General features: G+C 35.7%; 1 long non-coding RNA gene across 1 annotated transcript in view; it reads right to left on the bottom strand.

Moving 5' to 3' along the window:
• The window catches only part of LOC131834142 (uncharacterized), a 114,019-nt gene that overhangs the window by 16,044 nt on the left and 74,083 nt on the right, over nucleotides 1–23,892 (bottom strand). The window lies entirely within an intron of this gene.

The following is a 23,892-nucleotide window of genomic DNA, read 5'->3' as shown; positions in this document are numbered from 1 at the left end:
GGTCACGCATCAAACAACAATATAAAGAACACAGCTGTCCTGGATACTGGTGGCTTTTTTTTTTTAGTTTTCTGTTTGGGCTCTCAAGGAACCAGCTGTACTTGTACCATAGGTTCCATGAAATATCTGTGAATGACTGTAACAATCACTCTCCCCCATTTCTTCAGCTAGCTACAGTGGGTTTCAGACGTATGAAGCAAAATGACCCAAAATGAGAAGAGATATTTAAGTTGTTTCTAATTTTCTGTTAACCTGAAAATATATGTAAATATATATTTAAAATATGATGGACTACATATTAAATGGTATATATTCTTTAAAGTTCCTGACATCTATTAATAAATTGATTTTCAGGAAAGTTGCAAAAAGTTCATAATCATACAGAATGTACAAGGGCTCATTTTACCACATCATCTATTAACACTGAATATCAACACTTAAGACTGTTCTTCTGAGTTATAAAAGTGCCATCTCATTGCATGAGCTTACAGTTCTACATCTAAAAGTAGCTAGGTATTATCATACAATGAATATTTGCCTATGCTACAATCTATTCCTGGCCAATTGTGAGCCATGAATCTGTTGATTTTTGTGCCTACAACACATTATATATTGTAGTTTATAACACTTTCCTATATAATACTGCATGCCTGCTCATTACTTTTGTCTAGCTTCAAAAAACATAATAATGAGGCTTAGAATGTAATTACGTAAAACATACAAATTAAATTAGTAGTAATTCAGTTGTGTTCTAGAACACAACTTGGGAAGAGCTAATTATTAAATAATTTAGGAATTTTTGCCACGTGATTTTAAACTCTTAATATCTTGAAATCGGCCATGGTGGAAGTTTTTACACCATGGAATTCAGCAAAAGATATAAATCATGGTTCCCTTACTCTGCCCTCACAGAAAGCCAGTTTACCAGTGTACCGCTGGAAGAATTTACATTTAGTCATTCCATCCAATGTTATGTATTTCATATCTGCTTTTTCTGAGATTTCAGCAGAGTTATGTAGCTGGATTTATTTTAGCCTTATGTATTATTTTAGTTTATAATTTATTAGCTATTAGAATGGCTTTTTTCCATTAAAATTATCAAATAACAACAACAACAAAAAATGACCTTTTTGCAATTCCTCCCACTATGGATAATGTACTGATCTGTCTTATTAGTTTAAATAGGTTTCCCAATAATTCTCTTGGGTTTCCTAGATAGATTATTAAATCATATGAAAATTATGATAATTAAATGTTTTCTTTCCAAAGGATACACTTCTTTATAATTGCTTCATTTATTATTCAACTACCTAGAATTTCTGGAAATGTGCAAAATAATATGAGTAGAGGGCATACTTGTCCCCCTCCTTGTGCTGTTTCATTGTTTACTATAATGCTCACTTTTAGGTTGAAGTGGGTCCTCTTTATTATATTTCTATTCCAAACTTTATGTTATGGTATGTAGTGAGTGGTGGTACATTCATAGGTAATGGTGGTTGTTTTATGGTTTTCATAGTTGTTTTAAATCAGAAATAAGTTCTATGAATCTGTATGCCAGTGGATAAGAGCACAGTGCTAGAGTCCTATCCCCTGGGTTCTTGCTTTGCTATTTCTTTGTTGTGCAGCACTAAGTTTTTTTATTTTTTAAAAAGATTTTATTTATTTATTTGACAGAGATCATAAGTAGGCAGAGAGGCAGGCAGAGAGAGAGAGAGAGAGGAGGAAGCAGGTTCCCCGCTGAGCAGAGAGCCCAATGCAGGACTCAATCCCAGGACCCTGAGATCATGACCTAAGCCGAAGGCAGAGGCTTAACCCACTGAGCCACCCAGGTGTCCTGCAATTTAAGCTTTTCATGAAAATTAGAAATTATTATAACTTAATAAGGCTAGTGATTATTACTAATACCATCAGGAAAACTTCTAAAATTATAATTTTTCTCTACTTTAACATATTGAAATGTATTTCTTTAGTACTGCCCTTGCATTCCTGGAACAGAACATACTGAGTAGTGTCCATTTATTTTAATAACTAGTTGATGTTAACTTGTTAGTAAGCTTTTGTTTTCTTCGCAAAAATAGATTATTCTATAGTTAAGGGAAGGTCTAAAACAGATATTCATATTAGCATTCTTTTGTCTTTATAAAATGAATCTGGGTTAAATTATAGACTTTTTACTCCGAAACCATTTACATGGCATATATCTATTTCATTCTAATATTATATAAACTTTCCTATAATGTCATTGAAAATTTTGTCCTTTTTCTTGATCAAATATACTAAAGTTTTATGTATGTTATAGGGTTTGCTCCAAGTAAAAAAAAATCTCTTTAAGTTACTTATTATTTCTATCTTATATTTCCCAATTTATTAATGTCTGTTTATTTTTATCATCTGTTTCTTTCATCTTTCTATTGGCTTATGTGTTTCTCTATTTCTAATTTCTCTACCTGAATGCTCAGCTCATTTATTTTCATACTTCCTTGTTTAGTAACAAAGCATGATTTATTGCATCCTTAAAATGCATACTGAATTATCTGAGTCATTTTTCATTTACAATTTAAAAAATTAAATACACCAGTGATAGTATATTATGACAAGTCCTGCCGTATCTTCCACTTAACACCTATAAATGTGAATACTCACTATTAACCTTTAAAAATCAGGATTCACCCAAAACTGGAAGCAACTGTGATGGTCTTCAGTGGGCAAATGAATAAACATACTATGGCACATTTTATTATCAAATATTATTCAGTGAAAAAAGAGTAAGTTGTTAATCTAAGCAACAACACGGATAAATGCTATATGCAATTGTTTAAATGGGTATTGTCTAAAAGAAAGCAGGAAGTTTCAAAATGATATATACTCTAGTATATGATATCAGAATTCCCGTGAAATTCTGACAAAGACCAAAGTATGAAGACAGAAAATAGATCAGTGATTGTCATGGGCTTGAGTTGGTGGGAAGTTAACCGTGAAGCACAGGGGACTTTTTAGGGCCTGGAAACTTCTGTATGGTACTATAATGGCGGATACATGGCATTGTGCATATGTCAAATCTAGAACAAAGAATATCTGTGACAAGAATCTAGCTCTATTAGCTCGAAGTTTGACACATCTATCTTTCAAATCAAACAAACATCATTCACAGCCCCTATGTTATTGAGGTTTGTTTGCTTCCTCTATGGGAGTAAAAGAAGGCAAAATGCAGAGTATTAAACCCAGACTCCAGAATCAGATAAACCCATGTTCGAAATCCAATTCTACTACATACTCCCTAGTTATTTAACCCTTGTTACATTACTTAAAATATCTAACACTGTTTCCTTCCATATAAAATGAGAAAAATAGTATTTACCTCGGTATTGCTACAGGATTAAATATTAATGTATATAAAACTCTTAGCTTGGACTATAGTTATATGCTCAGAAAACTATGTATTGTTTTCCACAATGACTGTTATTTCTCTTTTTATACATAATAATTTGAATTTTTAGACATATGTATCTTTTTTCTTTACATATAAATACATGATCCATAACTTTATTATATACTTATGCTCTTCCTAAATATTATATTCTAACTCTATTTCATTTGAAGTTAGTGTCAAAATTGCTTTATTTTTGTTTGATTTCCTGAAAAATCTTTGCCTGTCTTTACTTTTAATCTTACAATTTTTTTTTTACCGTTTTGAGTTTTTCTCTAGAGATCATTTAATTTTTCTTCAATAGATATCCAGAAATAGTAAACAGAATAAAAGGAAAAAAGGCAACAACTAAAGGAAGAGATGATAAAAAGAGTTAAAGAAATGCTATATACAAGTTTTAGACAAAAATCTCCAGAGCAATGAATGACCAAAGACACACATCTAGTCCTTATAATAATTTAGAACTTCAAAGATAAAGTTCTAAATGCTTTCAGAAAGGTGGGGGGAAGGTATTACAAAGAAATGGACAGCATTTTAACATACTGTATCTCAATAAGCTGCATCTCAGAAAACAATGGAGCAATCATTTTCAAGTTCTGAAAATTTATGGAAACTAAAATTCAATATACAGGCATATCCATGAAATTAGATGAAAAATTAGATGAAAAATAAAAACATTTCAAGTGTGCATAAATTCCACAGTACTAACCTTTTGTTCTAATCTCCCATTCTCATCCTTCCTTAGGAAATTACTTGGAAGTCATTAGAATCCAGGGAAGGAGTAAATTTAAAAAAAACAAAAACAAAAAAAAATGGTAGATAATTCAGAAAAGATATATGATTCAGGAAGATAATTCAGGAAAGAGTGAACTCAACAAGAGGAAGTTGTGAATGACAGAAGCCAAGAGGAGCTGAGTAACTACACAGACTGGAGCAAGAAAATAAAAGGTCCTGTGTGTCAGCAGAAATCAAAAGGGGAACACTTTAAATGACCAGTATGACTGAAATGGTTAAAAAATAAAAGAACTAGGGTTAATAACATATTACCATGTACTTGAAAGTTTGCTGAGTAGATATTAAGCATTCTCACCCCCCCACACACACACAGTTAACTATGTTATGTAAGGTGATAGATGTATTAATTATCTTGATGTTAGTAATCATTCTATAATAAACATGTGTATCAAATCATCACATTGTATACTTTAAAATCATAAAATTATATTTATCAATTATTACTCAGTAAAATCCAAATAAATACAATAAAAGTCCTTGAGACTATGATGAAGATTCATTTCACCTCCATGCTAGCAATAAAATTAAAGAGTTAGGACACTGAGTCACTTTAAAGGGTGGGGGAAAATGTTCTCCAGTAAATAATATTTACTGTCTACATAAAATAGTTACTATTTATTGGTTATCAGCTTTCAGAAATAAATCTATGAATAAAGTACAGTAGACTTATTTTCAACATTATCACTTTCTATAATCCAATTGGATAGAAAAAAGACTGCCTGGATTAGCCATTGTGTGATCTGTTTTGTTTCACTTTTACCTGTCTCTATCTTTTTGTGCTACCTCCTGGGAGAATTCTTTCAACTTCGTTTTCTAGCCCTTCAGCTGAATTGTTTTCTCTCAATTACATTTTTTCAATTTCTAAAAGAAAGAGGAGAGCTCACTGACAAAGTAAAAGTGTAGCTAACACGCTGGAAGGTGAAAGTGAAGAGAGAAGGTAGAGGGAACTCTTCTCTAGTTCTAAAAGGATATGGAGCTTTTGGCTACATATATTGGAACAGAAAATAGAAGTATAAGCAAATGATTTCATATTGGGGAGTTAACAATTTGCATCTTTCATAATATATGACCAGTAAATACATTCTAAGATTGATACATGGACTTAAAGGTGCATTATTAAGCTATATATGAAGGCAACAATCTAAGGACGTAAAAGCATAAATAGTTTTAAAAGTGCCTTCTGAGCATAGAATTGCAAGGCAGTTATGCAGGTTGGAGGACTGTCACATTTCAGTATAACTTACATTGGATTCAAAATTATTTTTATAGTATCCATTTTTACTTTGATATAAGAAAAAATGAAAAATTGAAAACTCTACTTGATTCTTTCACTTAGTAATATGAATTTAAGATTCATCCTTGTATTCTCATGGCTTGATAGCTCATTTCTTTTTAGCACTAAATAATATTCCATTACCTTGAAGTTCCACAGTTTATTTATCTATTCACCTACCAAAGGACATCTTGGTTGCCTCCATGTTTTAGTAATCATGAGTAAAACTGCTATAAGTGTCTGTCCATGTGCAGGCTTTTATGTGGACATGTTTTCAACACCTTTGGATAAACATAAGGGAGTGCAATTGCTGAAAAGGCTAAATACTGGGGGGAGGTAAGATGGCAGAGAAGTAGGAGGTTCTTTTTCAACTGGTCCCCTAAAGTGAGCTAATAATCTACCAAAGCACTCTGATCACCCATGAAATTAGCCTGAGATTAGAATTATACACTTCTGGATCTTCTACGGGGGCAGAAGCACCCAGTGAACAGGTAAAGCAGAGTGGGAACATCGGGCTGATATGTGAAAATAAACAAAAGGGGGAGGAAGCCACCAGAAGTGACCCATTGGAAAGTAATACCCCAATACGAAAGTACCTTGTGATTGGGGACCAGCATTAACTTGGAGTCTGCCTGAAACCACTCAAAAAGAGCAAAAGATCTTAAGGGGAAATTGGTGGAATCTGGTGGTTAGAGACACGGGCTTAAGCCTACGGACCCACGACAGTCAACACTGGTGCTGTGCCAGAGAGAGTGTGGTGAAGAAGTCAAGCGTTGGTCCCTGAGCTGCCAGCTCCCTGGAGACCATTTGGGTGGCGGCATGCATGAGTCTGGTGTGAATACCAACTGACACTCTCTAGAACCGCAGCCTTTTGCACTCTGCATGCACACTGCAGGACAGGGGTCTGAATCGCACTCCACACCCTCCCCTGAGAGAGATCTGTGCAGGCGCCAGCAAGTGCTCTCTAGGACCTGTGAGAGTCTGAACACTCCCAGCCCAGGCCAGCGTGAAAATTTCAGTTTGCTATCCCCGGTTGTGACCTCTCCAGCAGTCTGGATCTGCCCAAAAAGCCACAGCAGAGGCAGCCGCTGGAAGCCAGCTCTCTGGACTAATACTTCTGGTGGTTTTGGTAGCACCAGGGTACAAGCAGGAGCTCCTGAGACCCCTGAGACTGTGACTAGGGACATGCTCCGCAGGTGGCAAAGGGCGAGTTTATGTGCTCTGAAGAACCCAGAGGAAAACAGACTGAGGCTTCTCTCTGAGACAGAGGTCTGGGTGCAGTTTGCTTTCCTTTAAACCTCCAAAGAACTGCCAAAAGCCGCCAAGGGGAGGAAAAACAAACAAACAAACAACAACAAAAAACCTCCAAAGAACAAAAGCCTGAAAAACCGGTTTCCTCATAGTCCAGCCCCCTGGGAGGGGGCAGGAGGACTCAATTCTTTCAAGACTGCCTGAAAAATCACGTGGCAGGCCTCTCTCCCAGAAAGCCAACCAAAAAAAAAAAAAAAAATAGAGGACCACCACCACTATTTCATAGATACAATTTTTATTTTTAATTCGTTCCCACTATTCACATTCTTTTAATTTTTTTAAATAATTTTTAACCTATTTACCATCACAATGGGATATTCAGTACAACAAATTCCATAATAACCTTTTAACTTGAACTTTTTGACACATATACCTACATTTTTCTTTTGCTTTTCCATTTTTTTTAATATTCATATAGAGATAAGCTTCAAGGTAACCCTCTTTCCCCAGTCAATACTACCCTATATATAAATCAGCTTTAATCCCACTTTATCTTCAGAAAGTTGAGTCCTTTAACAAAGATATCAAGATACACCCAGAAAGAATCAAAATAGCCTTTCTTGCCCACACTGAGAATTTATAAGCACCCTCCCATCTTTTTCTTCTGTCAGCATTTCGTATATTTGTTTTTGTTCTGGTAGTATATAAATCTTATACTCGGGGTTCATTTTGGCTGGGTTCTTTTTTTTTTTTTTTCTTGTCATTTGCTTTTGTCGGTCTTTTTGTTTGTCTGTTTTTGTTTGTATACTTTATAAATCTTACCTTTGGGGCCTATTGAGGCTGGATCTTCTCTTTTCTTTCTTTCTTTGTTTTTTTTGTTTGTTTGTTTGTTTGTTTCCTGTCTCTCTCTCTCTCTCTTGCTCTCTTTTTTTCTTCTTTCTTTCTTTTTGCTGGGGACTCACAGTTGCTCAGAAGCATTCCAGAGTGCACCTTGCCTGGACCACGGTTAATACATTCAGCTACACATCCCCTCAGCCATCTCTCACCAAAAATGACTGTGAGGAGAAATGCCCAACAGAGGAAAAATTCAGAGACTGTGCCCTCTCCATGAGAGCTATTGGATATGGACATAAATAGTATGTCAGAAAGGGAATTCAGGCTAACAATTATCGAGGCAATGGCTAGGTTGGAGAAAGCCATTAATGACAAAATGGAATTGATTAGGGCAGAAGTGAAAGCCACCAAGGAAGATGTTAATAATGCTATCAATGAGTTCCAATCTAATCTAAATTCTCTAACAGCTAGGGTGACTGAGGCAGAAGATAGAATTAGTAATCTACAGGACAAACTGATAGAGAAAAAGGATTAGAGGAGGCCTAGAACAAACAGCTTAGAAGCCATGAAAACAGAATTAGGGAAATAAATGATGCCATGAAACGTTCCCACATCAGAATTATTGGAATCCCTGAGGGGGAGGAGAAAGGAAGAAGACTAGAGGATATTGTTGAACAAATTCTCCATGAAAATTTTCCCTTTCTGGGGAATGGAACCAGCATTCATGTCCTAGAGGCAGAAAGGTCTCACCCCAAGATCATAAAATCTAGAAAGACTTCAAGACACCTGATTGTGAAAATGATGAATCATAGTTATAGACAACCGCTTGACTTTTTGAAAGCATCTAGGGGGAAGAGATTGATTCCTTACATACAGAGGAAGGCCCATCAGAATAATGTCAGACTGGTCCACAGAAACCTGGCATGCCAAAAAGGGCTGGAAAGATGTATTCAGGGCACTAGATGAAAAGAACATGTAGCCAAGAATATTTTATCCAGCAAGACTGACATTCAAAATGGGTGGAGAGATAAAGAGCTTCCAAGACAGGTAGCGTTTTAAAGAGTATGTGACCACCAAGCCGGAACTACAAGAAATACTAAGGAGGGTTCTATAAAAGAGGAAAAAAGCCAAGAATATCATTGAACAGAAATTTATGAAGACAATCTATAGAAACAAAAACTTCAAAGGTAACACGGTATCAATAAAAATATATCTATCAATAATCACTCTCAATGTGAATGGCCTAAATGTACCCATAAAATGGCACAGGGTTGCAGACTGGATAAAATGACAGGACTCATCCATATGTTGTCTACAAGAGACCCATTTGGAACCTAAGGATACATCCAGACTGAAAGTGAAGGAATAAAGAAGCATCTTTCATGCCAATGGGCCTCAAAAGAAGGCTGAGGTAGAGATTCTCATATCAGATAAGTTAGATTTTAAACTAAGGACTGTAGTCAGAGATACAGAAGGATACTATATCATTCTTAAAGGACCTATCCACCAAGAAGATCTAACAATTGTAAATATTTGTGCCCCCAACATGGGAGCAGCCAACTACATAAGACAACTATTAATCAAGATAAAGAGTCATATTCATATGACTACATTAATAGCAAGGGATCTTAACATGCCACTGTCAGTAAAAGACATATCATCTAAGCAGAAGATCAATTAAGAAACAAGAGCACTGAATGACACATTGGACCAGAAGGACCTTATAGATATATACAGAACATTCCACCCTAAAACAACAGAATACTTATTCTTCTCAAGAACACATGGATCTTTGTCCAGAATAGACCACATACTGGGTAACAAATTAGGGCTCAACCAATAACAAAAGATTGAGATTATTCCCTGCATATTCTCTGATCACAGTGCTTTGAAACTGGAGCTCAACCACAAGAAAAACTTCAGAAGAAATTCAAACACCTTGCTTAAGAATGCTTGGATCAACCAGGAAAGCATAGAAGAACTTAAACAATTCAAGGAAACCAATGAGAATGAAGACACTTTGGTCCAAAACCTATGGGATACAGCAAAGGCGGTCCTAAGGGGGAAATACATAGCCATCCAAGCCCCCCTCAAAAAAAATCAAAAAAATCCAGAATACACCAGCTGTCTTTACACCTTAAAGAACTGGAGAATCAACAACAAATTAAATGAGCCCCACAAAGAAGAAGGGAAATAATCAAGATTACAGCAGAGATCAATGAGATAGAAACTAGAGATACAGGAGATCACATCAACAAAACTAGAAGCTAGTTTTTTGAAAGAATCAATAACATCGATAAACCATTGGCCACACTAATCCAAAAAAAAAGAAAGAAGACCCAAAGTAATAAAATTATGAATGAAAAGGGAGAGATCACAACTAACACCAAGGAAGTAGAAACAATCATCAGAAATTATTATCAACAATTATATGCCAATAAGTTAAGCAACCTAGATGAAATGAATGCATTCCTGGGAAACTATAAACTTCCGAAACTGAATCAGGAAGAAATTGACAACCTGAATAGACCAATGTCTAGTAACAAGATTGAAGCAGTGATCAAAAACCTCCCAAAAAAACAAGAGCCCAGGACCTGATGGATTCCCTAGGGAATTCCACCAAACTATCAGAGAAGAAATAATACCTATTTTCCTGAAGCTGTTTCAAAAAACTGAAGCACAAGGAAAACTTCCAGATGCTTTTTATGAAGCCAGCATTACCCTGATCCCCAAACCAGGCAAAAACCCCACCAAAAAGGAGAATTTCAGACCAATATCCCTGATGAATATGGATACTAAGATTCTCAACAAGATCCTAGCTAATAGGATCCAACAGTACATTAAAAAGATTATCTACCATGACCAGGTGGGATTTATCCCTGCATTGCAAGGGTGGTTCAACATTCGCAAATCAATGAATGTGATAGAACAAATAAATAAAAGAAGAGAAAAGAACCACATGGTCCTCTCAATTGACGCAGAAAAAGCATTTGACAAAATCCAGCATCCGTTCCTGATTAAAATGCTTTAAAGCATAGGGGTAGACGGAGCATTCCTCAACTTCATAAAGTCTACCTATGAAAACCCCACAGCAAATATCATCCTCAATGGGAAAAAGCTCACAGCCTTCCATTTGAGGTCAGGAATACGACAAGGCTGTCCACTCTAGCCACTACTGTTCAACATAGTATTAGAATTCCTAGCAACAGCAGTCAGACAACAAAGAGAAATAAAAAGTATTCAAATTGACAATGAAGAAGTCAAACTCTCTCTCTTTGCAGATGACATGATACTTCATATGGAAAACCCAAAAGACTCCACCCCCAAACTACTAGAACTCATACAGCAATTCAGTAATGTGGCAGGATACAAAATCAATGTACAGAAATCAGTTGCTTTCTTACACACTAACAATGATAATACAGAAAGGGAAATTAGAGAATTGATTCCATTTACTATAGCACCAAGAATCATAAAATACCTGAGAATAAACTTAACCAAAGAGGTAAAGGATCTGTACTTGAGGAACTACATACAGAACACTCATGAAAGAAATTGAAGACACAAAAAGATAGAAGACTATTCCATGCTCATGGATCAGAAGAATATACATTGTTAAAATGTCTATACTGGCTAGACCAAACTATACTTTCAATGCCATGCAATCAAAATTCCAACCAGCATTCTTCAAAGAGTTGGAGCAAAGAGGCAAGGTTGCAGAGAAAGGGGAACCCTCCTACACTGTTTGTGGGAATGCAAGATTGTGCAACCACTCTGGAAAACAGCATGGAGCTTCCTCAAAAAGTTGAAAACAGAGCTACCCTATGACCCAGCAATTGCACTACTCGGTATTTACCCTAAAGATAGAAATGTAGTGATCTGAAGGGGCACGTGCACCCAAATGTTTATAGCAGCAATGTCCACAATAGCCAAACTATGGAAAGAACCTAGATGTCCATCAACAGATGAATGAATAAAGAAGAAGTGGTATATATATATACAATGGAATACTATGCAGCCATCAAAAGAAATAAAATCTTGCCATTTGTGACAACGTGGATGAAACTAGAAGGTTTAATGTTTAGTGAAATAAGTCAGTTAGAGAAAGGCAACTATCATATGATCTCCCTGATATGAGGAAGTGGAGATGCAACATTGGGGTTTTGGGGGTAGGGAAAGAATAAATGAAACAAGATGGGATCAGGAGGGAGACAAATGTAAGAGACTCTTAATCTCACAAAACAAACTGAGGGTTGCCAGGGGGGAGGGGGAAAGGGAGAGGGTGGTGGGTTTATGGACATTGGGGAGGGTGTGTGCAATGGTGAGTGCTGTGAAGTGTGTAAGCCTGGCGATTCACAGACCTGTACCCCTGGGGCTAATAATACATTATATGTTAATAAAGAATTTAAAAATATTTTTAAAAGACCTGGAGCAAACAATCCTAAAATTTGTATGGAATCAGAAAACATTCCAAATTGCTAAGGAAATGTTGAAAAAGAGAAACGAAGCTGGGGGCATCACGTTGCCTGATTTCAAGCTTTACTAAAAGCTGTCATCACCAAGACAACATGGTACTGGCATAAAAACAGACACATAGACCAGTGGAACAGAGTAGAGCGCCCAGATATGGACCCACAACTCCATAATCTTCGACAAAGCAGGAAAAATATACAGTGGAAAAAAGACAGTCTCTTCAATAAATGGTGTTGGGAAAATTGGACAGCTATGTATAGAAGAATGAAACTCAACCATTCTCTCACACCATACACAAAGATAAACTCGAAATGGATAAAAGACCTCAACATGAAGCAGGAATCCATCAGAATCCTAGAGGAGAACATAGGCAGTAACCTCCTCGACATGGGCCACAGCAACTTCTCTCAAGATATGTCTCCAAAAGCAAAGGAAACAAAAATGAAAATGAGCTTTTGGAACTTCATCAAGATCAAAAGCTTCTGCACGAGAAAGGAAACAGTCAATGAAACAAAAAGGCACCCCATGGAAGGGGAGAAGATTCTGTGGGTTCACAAAAGATTCCGTGTCATTCACAAATGACAATACAAAGGGCTGATATCCAGGATCTATAAAGAACTCCTCAAACTCAGCACACACAAAACAGATAATCATGTCAAAAAATGGCCAGAAGACATGAAGAGACACTTCTCTAATGAAGACATACAAATGGCTAACAGACACATGAAAGAATGTGCATCATCATTAGCCATCAGGGAGATTCAAATCAAAACCACATTGAGATACCATCTTACACCAGTTAGAAGGGCCAAAATTAACAAGACAGTGAACAACAAATGTTGGAGAGGATGTGGAGAAATGGGAACCCTTGTACACTGTTGGTGGGAATGCAAGTTGGTGCAGCCACTTTGGAAAACAGTGTGGAGATTCCTTATGAAATTAAAAATAGAGCTTCCCTATGACCCTGCAATTGCACTACTGGGTATTTACCCCAAAGATACAGATGTAGTGAAAAGAAGGGCCATCTATACCCCAATGTTCATAGCAGCAATGGCCACAGCACCAAACTGTGGAAAGAACCAAGATGCCTTTCAATGGATGAATGGATAAGGAAGATGTGGTCCCTATATACTATGGAGTATTATACCTCCATCAGAAAGGATGAATACCCAACTTTTGTTTCAACATGGACCAGAGTGGAAGAGATTCTGCTGAGTAAAATAAGTCAAGCAGAGAGAGTCAATTAGTATATGGTTTTGCTAATTTGTGGAGCATAAAGAATAACACGGAGGACATGGGGAGATGGAGAGAAGCGAGTTGGGGGAAACTGGCAGGGTCGGGGTGGAGATGAACCATGAGAGAATCTGGACTCTGAAAAACAATCTGAGGATTTTGGAGGGGAGGTAAGTGGGAGGTTGGGTGAGCCTGGTGGTTTTATGGAGGGCATGTATTGCATGGAGCACTTGGTATGGTACATAAACAATGAATTCTGGAACAATGAAAAAAAATTTTTTTAAATAAATAAAAATTTTTAAAGAAAGGCTAAATACTCTACGATTCCACTCAATACAGTGAATTTTTAGGACCTGTGGAAAAACTCTGTGTGCTACTATAATGATGGTTACATGTCCTTATACATTTGCCTAAATCCATAGAACATATAACACCAAAAACACCAAGAATGAACCCGAATGTAAACTATGGACTTTGGGAGATTATAATGTGTCAAAATAGATTCACCAACTGTAACAAATGTACCACTCTGGTGGAATATGTAGATTAACAGGGAGACTATACATGTGAGGGTACAGATTATATACAGAAAATCTTTGTATCTTCCTCTAGAATAAATGATCCTAAAATTCATATGGAACCACATAAGACCCTGAATAGCCAAAGCAATTCTTGAAAGAGAAGAATAAAACTGGAGGTATCACTGTCCCAGATTTCAAGATATACAACAAAGCTACAGTAATCAAAAGAGTATGGTACTGGCATAAAAAGAGACACACAAACCAAGAGACCATAAAAAGAGCCCAGAAATAAACCCATGATCATATGGTCAATTAATATTCAAAAATTAGGCAAAAATATGCAATGAGAAAAAACAAAACAAGTCTCTTTAACGAATGGTGCTGGGAAACCTGGAGAGCTACATGCAAAAGAATGAAACCAGACCACTTTCTTAAACCATACACAAAAATAAATTCAAAATGGACTAAAGACATAAATGTGAGACCTGAAACCATAAAATCCTAGGAGAGAGCACAGACAGTAATTTCTCTGACATTGGCTATAGCAACTTTTTTCTAGGTAGGTCCTCAGAGGCAAGGGAAACAAAAGCAAAAATAAACCATTGGGACTACATCAAAATAAAAATCTTCTGCACAGCAAAGAAAATAATCAAAAAAATAAAAAGACAACCTAATGAATGAGAGAAAATTTGCAAATGACATATCCAATAAGGGATTAGTATTCAAAATATATAAAAAACTTACACAACACCCAAAAAGCCCAAATAATCCAATTAAAAACTGGCAAAAGACATGAACAGAAATCTCTAAGAAGACATACAGATGGCCAACAGACATGAAAAGATGCTCAACCTCAGTCATCATCAGGAAATGCAAATTGAAACTACAATGAGATCTCACCTTACATCTGTCAGAATGGCTATAAGCAACAACACAAGAAACAAGAGGTGTTGGTGAGGATGTGGAGAAAAAGGAACCCTTTGGCACTGTTGGTGGGAATGTAAATTGGTGCAGACACTATGGAAGACAGTATGGAAGTTCTTAAAAAAATTAAGACTAGAACTACCATATAATCCAGTGATTCCACTACTGGGTATTTACACAAAGAATATGAAAACATGAATTGAAAAAGTGTTTATTGAAGCATTACTTACAATAGCCAAAATATGAAAGCCATCCAAGCATCTATCAACAGATGAATGGAAAAGAAGATGTGGTATATATGCTGTAATGGAATATCACTCAGCCATGAAAAAGAATGAAATCTTGCCATTTGCCATGACATGAAAGAACCCAGAAGGTATAATGCTAAGTGAAATAAATCAGTTGGAAAAAGAAAAATACCACAAGACTTCACCCATGTGTGGAATTTAAGAAACAAAGCAATGAACAGAGAAGAAAAGGGACAAACAAAAAACCAGGCTCTTAACTATGGAGAACAAATTGGTGGTTGCCAGAGAAGAGGTGTGTAGAGGGCTGGGTGAAATAGGTCAGAGGATTAAGAGTACACTTATGATGAATACTGAATAACAGTATATAGAACTGTTGAACTATTATACTGTACATCTGAAATTAATATAATACTGTATATTAATGATACTGGAAAATAAATACATACATATACATATATACATAATAAGAAACTTGTTTCTTGGCACTACAAGAAAGTCCAAGCAATTTCTACAATCTTTCCCAAAGCCTGTTTTCCCTACTGTTCTGATTCTTATATATAAATAACCAATGCTCTCACCCATTTCTTCCAAAAAAAACCACATTATTTTTCCTACAAATAAGTTTTCTCTTGTCAGTCTCCCACATATAATGTTCAGAGACTTCATTTTCTTTTCAACAAAGTCTACATATCCTTCCAAGTCTGTTTTAATCTGTTTCTTACAAAAACTTCACAGTCCAACTGAGTCTCAAAAAAGTTGTGCTCTTTTTAACTACTAACTCAGGGGATAATCAGACTTGGATCATTTCAATGTATCGCTATTTATATAGCTACTTTCCCCTTATATTTTAAACTTATTATACATTTAATAACTTACGGATTGCATTTGTTTTTTTATTGTTCCAATAACAAATTATTTTAAACTGTACAGTTAATTTTTTTATTATTTTTTTAAATTTTTTATAAACATATAAACATATTATTAACCCCAGGGGTACAGGTCTGTGAATTGCCAAAACTGTGCAGTTTAAAACAACACAAATTTATTATTTTATATTCCTCATTACACAGGTCTTATGAGGCAAAAATTGAAGGGTTACCAGGACTGCATTCCCTTATGGAAGGTATAAAGAACACATTTTCTTGTTCATTCAGTTGGTTGACAGAATTCATTTCCTTATGATTGTGACACTGAGATCCTTGCAATCTTTCAGCTGAAGCCCATTCTCTCTGCTTCTAGAAGTCACCTACATTCTTTGACTCATGGACTCTTTACTCCAACTTCAAACTAGCCATGCTGAGTTGAATCCCTCTCATGCTTCAAACCCTCCTTTTATATTATCTCTCTGATCCAATCACAGAAGTTGTCTGCTTTTAAGTACAATGTAATTAGATTGGGCCTGCCCAAACAGTTCGGGATAACTTCTCATCTCAAATTCCACACACATCTGCAAAGCCTCTTTTGCAATGTAAGGTCATATATTTATCATAGGTTCCAGGAATCAGAATTCAAATATGGTAAGGACATGGGAATTGTTAGCGAGTCACGTAAAACATACAATATTTATAGATAAGGATACACCATAGACTCAAACTATCCAGTAATTCACAGGGTCTGATACTTTGTACATAAACTATAAAATATGACACATTATATACAAACTATACCATAGACTATACTATTCTATACTATAGACTCCTTGAGGTCCATGCAGTTGATAACACAGGGTCAAACACATTATAAATGTTAACATTTATATATTATTTGGCTTGTTATCATAAAAACTCTTCATCACCTTTATGTCAAATATTCCCGCTATTGTTTTCTCATTGTCTTTTGCAAAAAATACTACTACCTACGTTAAAGAAAATGTAAATAGGGCTGTAATTGTTAGAACATTTGTCAACCTGACACTGTCACAATTCCTCTAATCTTCTATAGCTTGTCATTTAAAAATCACTCTTTATTTTCTATTTATTCTTCTTCAAGCAATATTTACAGTATCTTCTTCAGTTTCTTTCTCTAACAGAATTATTGTCCTTGTCATTAAGCTTTGGAACTGAGAGATCTCAGCTCTTTGAGAAAGCTTATATGGATAGCAAGGAGTTAACAATGGAGTACAATTTGCTGTATCAATTTCATCAGAAACACAAGGATAATGTTCCCAGCTGTGGCATCTGACTCCTTCGCAATTTCATCAGGCAGCGCCAGCCATTATTGCAGAGTTCTGGGTTTGTCACAAGGATTAAGCTGCTGTGCAGCTGTTTCTGCTATCTTGGTGCTGTATAGTACAAGTTGGCTTTCAATTTTCCCCCTGAGTAATTCCTGTTTTCTCTCTATTCATATTTTGTTAAAATACTTAAGAGATTTGTGTCTAGATAAAGTCTGCAATGCAACACATGCCTTTAGAGACAGTATGCATGTACCGTATTAACATTCAATAGAATTTCAATGCGATTTCAACATTTTTTTTTTTTGCAGGTAAAAGTAAACATTTTAAGTTTTTAGTGTTTTTGTTCTATGCATTTTTTAATTTATTTGCAAGTATAGCTTTTTATTCATAACAAGTCAATGAAATCTAAAATCAGTGCATTCCTCCTGTTAAATAAATTTTATAAATACAGAAGTTACTTCCTTAAGTAACTTTTCTAATCTACTGTTACCATCATCACATAAAACAGAAAGTGTTTCTTAGTAGAGTATATTTGGTGAATGTTCTCTTTTTCCTTTTCATGAATTTATTTGCTAACTGTGGTTGTTAAATTGCTAACTAACCATCAGTGTCAAAAGAATTGATCTAGAGTGCTCATTTTCAACTTCATTCTAATGTTCTCTAAGCAATCTCATTCCTTCTGACAGTCTGATGGCTCCGAATAAGACATACCATAGAATCACAGATTTTAAAATTGTGATGGAACTTAGAAACTATATGGTCTTTCCACCCATTTTACAAATGATGAAACTGAGAACCAGTAATGTTGAAGCATATATCTAAAGTCATATAAATAATCTGTCACAATGATGAGGGAGCAGGAGGCTGGCTGAGGACAAAGCAAAAGCTGGCGCCTTGCACCCCCCCCTTCCATCCGCTCCCCTCCAGAGGTGTAGCATTCCTCAGGCACCCCTGACTGCCATAAAATAAATAGTTAACTTGCTGAGATCACAATCCTACAAGACAGGAGTCTCCCTTGGTTTGCAAATGTCCTTGAGATTACAACAAAGAAGTTACCTTATCAATAGCCCAATTTCCAAAGACACAGAACTCAGTTCCTCAAGCCTAATGTTACCCTCCCCTCCATAAAAACCGAAGGAGGTGGAGGTAGAAGGAAAAGTAAATAAAGTTAAATTTCTTCTAAACCTAAATCTCATTAACAAGGATGCTTGATAGCAGGAATGTAACATTCCACCAGGAGACTCTCAATTGTCTTTACTTGATAGTAACTAAGCCTTCAATATTCTGATAGTATTCTTTGCCCCAATAGCCCTTCTGAATACCCCTTTGTCCTCACCTACCCAACTCCTGTGTATATAACCAACCACTCCTAACAACCCGGGGCAGCCGCATCTCTGCCTGCCCACGGGTCCTGTCCCCGTGCTTTAATAAACCACCATTTTGCACCAAAGATGTCTCAAGAATTCTTTCTTGGTCATCGGCTCCGGACCTCAGCCCACCAAACCTCACCTAGGTTCTAGAACTTCATCAACAAGACCAAGCCCAGAACTGTCTGTAAGTTCCAGTCCAGTGCACTTTCTGCAATCCTCAGTGCTCAACATAGTCCAAGTCCAAGTCCATAGTCCATGATTCTGGGTTCTACTCTTGTGTTTGTGACCCACTCCCACCTTCAATTCACTACATCCTAAAGCCACTTTCTTTACCAGGTTTTGCTCTCCCTCTATTCTGGTTCTGTCTCTTAGCCTTCCGTCCCCCTACCCTCTAAGACAACTCTACAGACACACTGGAGAGTGTTCTCCTGTCCTTTGGGAGCCAAAACAATGAACAGGTGCCCTCTACTAATAATGAGAAAAAAAAATCACTAATAGGACTCAGAAAGTTCAGAAATTATAATAAAATTTAGTGTTTTAGACCACATGCATCTTGAGGCCATACGCATCTTCTTAAAACAAAGAAAGGATGCTATATATATAGAATTTCTCATTCCGTTCTGCATCCCACCCTAAGGAGGCAGTATATGATGAATTTCTCCCCCTATTCTGCATTTCACCCTGATGATTCAAGTCCAGCCTTACTCTGAATGCCAACTTGATTCTTCTCTTTGAAAGAAATTATTATCACTAGTGCCTACACAAGGAGTTTGACTAGTTCTATTACCTCACTCATTTTCTTACTCAGGATATAGCGCCTATAATTTCCATTTCTTCAGCCATGTTAATTGAAAGTTTTGCATTTGATTTAGAAGGTGATTAATTGTTTCATTAGGTAACTGTTCTGGGTGGGGGAAGGGAAGACAAAAATATTTCTCTGCAAACTGGCTGTCACTGATGAAATCAGGTCAGACTCCATTAAAGTGTGGCACAGCGCAACAAACGGGAGATGTATACATTGATAAATTATTATGTTAAGAAACTTCAGGGCAATGGTATTCACATTCTTCAATTCTCTCAGGCACTGAGTTGTAAGGTAAGGACTGTGCATTTCTGAATGAGAGGAATGGTATTTCTTGAGATGATTGTAAATAAAGCAGTTAATAACTAAACGGTAACCTGGGAGAGAATCCTGCTGAAAATAATGAACTAATATTGTTGCTACTGGAAAAAATATTTGTCTCTGCCTAAGAATGAAAAAAGAGAGGGCAAATACTGATACGATACAATCAGAATTCTCCAAAAAATAAGTGCAAGAAAAAATGTTTTCCTATTAACTCCTCCTCCTTTCCTATTGATCCCTACTAGTATCCTATTGTATGTAATATGATATATTAAGTAAATAAAAAAGAAAATAATGCTTTGAGTAAACAAAATTATGTTTTGGGGGGTTTTTTAAAAGATTTTATTTATTTATTTGACAGACAAAGATCACAAGTAGACAGAGAGAGAGAGGAGGAAGCAGGCTCTCTGCTGAGCGGAGAGCCCAATGCTTGGCTCGATCTCAGGATCCTGAGATCACGACCTGAGCCAAAGGCAGAGGCCTTAATCCACTGAGCCACACAGGCGCCCAGGGCACCCAGGCACCTAGGCTCCCACCTGAGGCACCCAGGCACCCCACAAAATTATGTTAATGGGCAAAAATAGTCAATGTATATTAAGGTTTAATCATATGGCACTGGACAAAAGTTAACCAAGCCTTATATCGCCCTTGCTTGCTAAGAGTTTATGATCTAAAACAATAGTGCCAAAGGCATAAACTTTAAAAAGTCAGTCTGATTTATACAAGAGAGATTTTTTGTAATAGTTTTGTTAATTTTACTATTTGGAAATATTTTCAAGTCATAACACAGTGCTATTGAATTCCCTTACGGAAAAAGAGTAAAGGAAAGTAGAGGACAGTTGGGAAGAACAAGTTATACATTGATAAGATTGCAAAAAAAAGAATAGGACAGAAAGCCAATGCACGATGTTGAATCTTTCTTAGAGTTAAGGCCTAACAAAATAAAGCAAATTCATCCAATAATGCTAGTTGGAGGCTAGGTCAAATCTCTATCCCTGCTGAACTTGTATCATTATCTCAGAACTGAGGCTAATATGAGGCAAGTATAAAATACCCATGTGTCCCACTAGGCATAAACCAGATGAGACCTGACAGCCTAAACTGGTTTACAGACTCTCAGACTCCCAATTATCTCACAAATATGGACTCCTTCTAGGCCAGATCTCCTCTCTATAATTTAAACCAAATCGGCCTAACTTTCTGGAGGCCAAGGATAGAGCAATTTTTACCTTATGACAAGGTTTAATGTCAAAAAGGAATAAAGGGCAATGAAATTCTGTGGCTTGAATATAAATAAACATATAGTTCAATTGCCTATTATTAAATCAAACTTTACTAAGATTTTTTAAATCATGGTGAACCTCTCATCCCAATCAATACATTTGGATTTATCAGGCAGCACTAAGGTATGACACTCAGATAATCGGGTCCTCACCCATCAGTATACAGGTTGCATTTCAAAAAAGTCTACTTTCCTATGAAAACAAACAAGAAAATAATGGAGGGAAGGCTGACCTAGAAATTGTTAAATAAATGCAAGAAACCTAGAACTGAAAAAAAAAAAGTGGAAAAAATGGAAACTCTTCTATCAAAAAAGATAAAATTTAAACCAGAATAAATCAGTGTCCTCTTTTTCCTCCTATATAAAGTAAGTGTTAAATAAAATACCATTTTTGCTTTGTTAGTTATGGCTGAAGAATGATCTTTTTTTTTTTTTTTAAGAGTACAAGAAACCCTTAGGTTTTCTATTTCTTTTCTAGCAAATCCAATCTTTTTTTTTTCTTTTTACAAATAAAATTATACTTAAAGTGTATATTGTGGTGACCTGATACATAGATACATGTAAAAGAACTCCTACCATCTAGTTGACTAATATCCTACACCTTATATATTTATCTTTTTTTGTATGAAAACAGAATTTAAGTTATATTCTTTTAGCAAATTTCAATTCTACAATACAGTGTTATTAAATACTACAGTAGCCATGTTTTATATTAAACCTTCAGGCCTTTTTCATTTTATAGCTGCATATTTGTATACCTTTACCAACCTCTATTTTACCCCTAATGATTAGTATGATTGCATACCATTTCATCTACTAGTTTGCCATTTGTATTACTTCTTTGAAAAAATGTCTATTCAGATCCTCTGTCATATATTAATTGGATTTTTTTTTCCCTACTGAGTTGCAGGAATTCTTTATATATTTTGGATATTAACTCCTTATCAGATGTATGATTTGGAAATATCTTCTCCTATTCAGTTAAGTTGTCTTTTCATTTTGTCAATGGTTTCATTTGCTGCACAAGATTTCAGTTTGATGTAGTCCCATTTCTTTATTTTTGCTTTTATTGCTTTTGCTTTTAAATTCATTCTAAAAAATCATCACCAAAATCAATGTCAAGTAGCTTCCTACTTATGTTTTCTTCTAGGAGTTTTAAGGTTTCAGGTCTTATGCTCTAATCTAATCTATTCAGAGTTGTGTGTTATATATTGTGTTAAAGAGTGGTACAGTTTCATTCTTCTGCATGTGGTTGTCTGGTTTTTCCAATATTCTTTATTAAAGAGACTATCCCTTCCCCATTGTATATGCATGGCTCTTTGAAATCAATTGACCATATATGCTTATGTTTATTTATAGGCATTCTATTCTGTTCTAGTGATCTGTATGTCTGGTTTTATGCCAATACCATACTGTTTTGATTACTATAGCTTTGTAATATAGTTTGAAATCAGGAAGCATGATGTCCCCAGCTTTGGTTTTTTTCAAGATTGCTTTGTTACTTGGGGTTTTTAGTGGTTCCATACAAATTTTAGAATTATTTGTTCTATTTCTGTGAAAAACGCCATTGAAATTTTGAAAGAGGCTGCGCTGCATCTGCAAACTGCTTTGGACATTTTAACATTAATTCTTCCAATCCATGAGTATGAAATATGTTTTTATTTATTTGAGTCTCCTCCAATTTCTTTTAGCAATGTCTTACAATTTTCAGTGTACAGGCTATTTCCTTGGTTCATCTCCTTGGTTAAATTTATTCCTTACTATTTTATTCTTTTTGATGTATTTAAAAATGGGATTTTTTTTTAATTCCACTTTTTGCTATTTCATTATTAGTGTATAGAAATGTAACTGCCTTTGCTATATTAATTTTTTATCCTGCAACCTTACTGAATTTTAAAAATTATTTTTATTAACATATAATGTATTATTTGCCCCAGGAGTACATGTCTGTGAATCATCGGGCTTAAACAATTCATAGCACTCACCATCGTCTATACCCTCCCCAATGTCCATAACCTAGCCACCCTCTCCATTCCTCCCCTCTCCCCAGCAACCCTCAGTTTGTTCTGTGAACCTTACTGAATTTATTAGTTCAAAGAGTGTATTGGCAGAGTCCTTAGGGTTTTTTGTATATAAATCATGTCATCTGCAAATAGAGAAATTTTTACTTCTTCCTTTCCTATTTGGATGTCTTTTATTTCTTCTTCTTGCCTAACTGCTTTAGCTAGAACTCCCAGTACTGTGTTGAATAACAAGTGGTGAGACTGGTTATTCTTGTCTTAGAAACCCAGCACTTCTAAAACTGAACATTCATCCCACTTTATTTCTTCTGATAATTAGGCCTTCTCCCTGAATATGAAATACTCTCAAATATGAAATACACATAATATTTGAGTAATGGATTCTCCAGACAGCAACCAATAACACACGCTCTAAGTAACACAAATACCTATGAGTCCAAAAAGAAATATACCATAACTTCTAGTAGGTCCTAGGGAGTTATGTACATTCCCCAGTAAGTGTTTTTCAAGAGTCACAACACTACAAAAATATATTCTTCCAATATGAACTGCATAAATGATTTGTTTTGGTCTAAGAGTCAAAGCCATTTGCTTGGGTTGAACAAAACTATTTCATGAGCCAAGAGACAGTTTGTCCAACCATTTTCAGAAGCACATTTAAATGCCCTAATGTCCCTATGGATTTTTTTCTCCTCCAGTGAATTAGATCCAAGTTAATAGGAACCATTAAATCTACTTTAGTTCAATCTCTTAACTGAGTTTCTTCAAGCTGTTTCTTTTTCAGATGCCTTTTGAGATTTTTTTTTTGTTCCATCAGAGTCACTTTGAATTAAAACCTTTGCTGCCATATGAAATGCGTGATAAACCAAAAACACCTAAAAATGTTTAGAGTTTAAGTGGATATGATCTGTGGGCTGACCATGTACAGTATTATATGAAAATGC

The sequence above is a fragment of the Mustela lutreola genome, chromosome 6, assembly GCF_030435805.1.
Source record: "Mustela lutreola isolate mMusLut2 chromosome 6, mMusLut2.pri, whole genome shotgun sequence".
In the NCBI taxonomy this organism is placed as follows: Eukaryota; Metazoa; Chordata; class Mammalia; order Carnivora; family Mustelidae; genus Mustela; species Mustela lutreola.
Note: the sequence above shows the minus strand (reverse complement) of the source record. Positions and strands in the feature narration are given on the sequence as shown.